Source organism: Rhinopithecus roxellana, chromosome 10 (genome assembly GCF_007565055.1).
Source record: "Rhinopithecus roxellana isolate Shanxi Qingling chromosome 10, ASM756505v1, whole genome shotgun sequence".
Classification (NCBI taxonomy): Eukaryota; Metazoa; Chordata; class Mammalia; order Primates; family Cercopithecidae; genus Rhinopithecus; species Rhinopithecus roxellana.
In genome coordinates, this window is record NC_044558.1 from 126,562,949 (window position 1) to 126,566,423 (window position 3,475).

Here is a 3,475-nt window from a genome sequence, read left to right on the forward strand (position 1 = left end):
ATAGTGATTGGCACAATGTTGGTACTCAATAAATAAGTGTTAGATTGATCCATAAATTATAGAAAGAATAAAATGATGAACAACAAGGAATAAGATTATCAATCAATCGGTGGTGGTGGCGAATCCTCAAATTATATTGTGAAGGTGACTGGTTAACAATAGTCTACAGTGTCCGGAGGAACACTGGATCAAGAAATTACTGAAAGGTCTGGAGTCATTTGCATTTGAAAAAGGCTGCATGCTATACAGTGGAGATTTTTTAAAAATTAGCTTAATAAGAACTCTGCTTAGCTTTTGTTTGGTTAACAGGATGAAACATTTGTCCCCTGCAGAGTGTTCAACAGTCTATCTCAAAGTTTAAAAAACACATAAAACTAAAATTAAATTTATGCTTAGAAATATAAACTATAATGCACATTTGAAAACAAGGGCAATTTCTGGTATGAAGCTATGGCACTTAAAAAAATTTCTGTGGTGGTTAAATACTGTTAGTGTCTTTATTTTTATTTTTTATTTATTTATTTTTTTGAGATAGAGTCTTGCTCTGTCACCCAGGCTGGAGTGTAGCCGCGTGATCCTGGCTCACTGCAACCTCCGCCTCCCAGGTTCAAGCGATTCTCTTGACTCAAACTCACGAGTAGCTGGGATTACAGCACCTGCCACCAAGCCCAGCTAATTTTTGTATTTTAGAAGAGACAGGATTTCACCATGTTGGCCAGGCTGGTCTCGAACTCCTGCCCTCAAGCGATCCACCTGCCTTGGCCTCCCAAAGTGCTGGGATTACAGGAATGAGCCACCGTGCCCGGCGTATCTTTATTATTTTTTTTAATTAATTTTTTTGACAAGAGGAAAGAGTTTTCGAATAAGCGAGAAGCAGCGGTTCCCAGCGCAGCTGAGAGACAGTCCCTGCGGCTGAGAGTGGCAGTGGGGGCGGGCGGTCCCAGCAGCTACCTGTGGCCCTGGGCACTGGCATTCATATGGTCTCGGATGCTGATGGCCTGTTTGAGCAGACCTTCCACGCTGCGGAAGTAGACGCTACCGTCCATTAGCTTCTTCCTGGCGCTGCGGTCGTACTCCGCGGTGTAGATGGCTCCCTGGCTCTGCACTTCCTGACGCTGCATGGCTGCCTGGTGCCGGGCCAGCTCCGGGAGGGAGCGGCGCACGTGCTCCTGCAGTCGGTACAGGGCCACCGACGGCTCATTCGCCAGGACGGAGATGCTCTCAGTGAATGTGTCCGTGACTTTCTTCCCCTTGAGCTGCATCTCCGGTTCCTCCATAGTGACCAAGGCCTCTTTATTTTATTTATTTATTTATTTATTTATTTATTTATTTTTTTTTTTTATTTTTTTTTTTTGAGACGGAGTCTTGCTCTGTCGCCCGGGCTGGAGTGCAGTGGCCGGATCTCAGCTCACTGCAAGCTCCGCCTCCCGGGTTCACGCCATTCTCCTGCCTCAGCCTCCCAAGTAGCTGGGACTACAGGCGCCCGCCACCTCTCCCGGCTAGTTTTTTTTTTTTTTTTTTTTTTGTATTTTTAGTAGAGACGGGGTTTCACCGTGTTAGCCAGGATGGTCTCGATCTCCTGACCTCGTGATCCGCCCATCTCGGCCTCCCAAAGTGCTGGGATTACAGGCTTGAGCCACCGCGCCCGGCCCTCTTTATTTTTTAATATATGTTTTTAATATGGTAATATAAACAGCACAAAATTTCTATTTCAACCGTTTTTAAGTGTTCAATTCAACGGCATTAAGTACATTCGCCATATTGTGCAACCATCACCACCAACCGTTTCCAGAAGTTTTTTATCATCCCAAACAGAAACTTTACCCATCAAACAATAACTCCACATTCCACTCTTCTCCAGCCCCAGGTAACCTCCATTATATTTTCTGTCTCTATGAATTTGACTGTTCCATTTACCTCTTCTAAGTGGAATCATACAATCTTCCATATTTCACTTAGCATCATGGTTTTTTTTTTGTTTTGTTTTTTGTTTTTTTTTTTTTTGAGACAGAGTCTCGCTCTGTCGCCCAGGCTGGAGTGCCGTGGCACGATCTCCACTCACTGCAAGCTCCGCCTCCCGAGTTCACGCCATTCTCCTGCCTCAGCCTTCCGAGTAGCTGGGACTACAGGCGCGCGCCACCACACCTGGCTAATTTTTTTGTGTTTTTAGTAGAGATGAGGTTTCACCGTGTTAGCCAGGATGATCTCGATCTCCTGACCTCGTGATCCGCCCACCTCGGCCTCCCAAAGTGCTGGGGTGACAAGCGTGAGCCACTGCTCCCGGCCAGCATCATGTTTTTAAGATTCATCAATGTGGTAGCATGTATCAGAATTTCACTCCTTTTTAAGGCTGAATTCTATTCCATTCTATGGAATATAATTTTATTCTATGTATAGATCATATTTTGTCTATCCATTCGTCTATCAGTGGACATTTGAGTTGTTTTCCTTTTGGCTGCTGTGAATAATGCTGCTCTGAACATTGATGAACAGGTATGTTTGAGTCCCTGTTTTCAGTCCTTCTGGGTATATACCTAGAAGTAAAGCAAAATTGCTGGATCATGTGGTAATTCTATATTTAACTTTTTGAAGAGCCAGTGTTTTTATTATGTATTTTATTTTTAGAGACAGAGTCACTCTGTCTCCTAGGCTGAAGTGTAGTAGCACCATGATAGCTCACTACAGCCTAAAATTCCTGGGCTCAAGTGATCCTCCCGCCTCAACTTCCTAAGTAACGGGGACTACACGCTTGTGCCATCATGCCTGGCATGTGTTCCTATTTTTTATGTGACAGAATCTTTTTCTTGATTGCTAAGTTAAGAGAGTCTGAATTCTGCTATGCTATGCTATGCTATGCTATGCAGGAATGTATACTATCAATATGTAAAATGTAGCATAAGTTTTAGTTAATCATAATCATTTTACAGGAAAAAGCAGGTTCTTCATAATATTTCGGGCTAAAGATTGGGATGTGGTAAGAGGAGACTGCTATAATCAAATAACATTCCATCCAAAAGATAACAAAGACAGTAAGAATATATCTGTTCCTCATGCTCTCCTTCCTCCCAACTTCAAACATGCATCAATGTAAAACCTTTCCCTGATGTCACTTTCTGAAGTTGGTATGCTGGCATAGAATCCACGGTCCCGACGTCGCTTCCATTTTCTCTTTTGATGACTATTCTTTTATTCTTACCTATCAAAGGATAAGGCTAAATAAATTATTTCTTTGAGTGTTTATATCTTCAGTGTTTCATTTTCTCACACTTTTATTATAGTCTTTATTTATAAAATTAGCTACCATTGCTGCATAGGCCTATTTGTTAAAAATCTTACCAATACCTCTCAATTTTTTCAATCTGTTCTATTAATAATGAGATCCGGGCCAGGTGTGGTGGCTCATGCCTGTAATCCTAGATCTTTGGGAGGCCAAGGTGGGTGGATGGCTTGAGCTCAGGAGTTGGAGATCAGCCTG

At 42.8% G+C, this 3,475-nt stretch overlaps 1 pseudogene; it reads right to left on the reverse strand.

Moving 5' to 3' along the window:
- Window positions 1-947: 947 nt before the first annotated feature.
- Window positions 948-1,277, reverse strand: LOC104655301 (annotated as a pseudogene).
- Window positions 1,278-3,475: the final 2,198 nt, after the last annotated feature.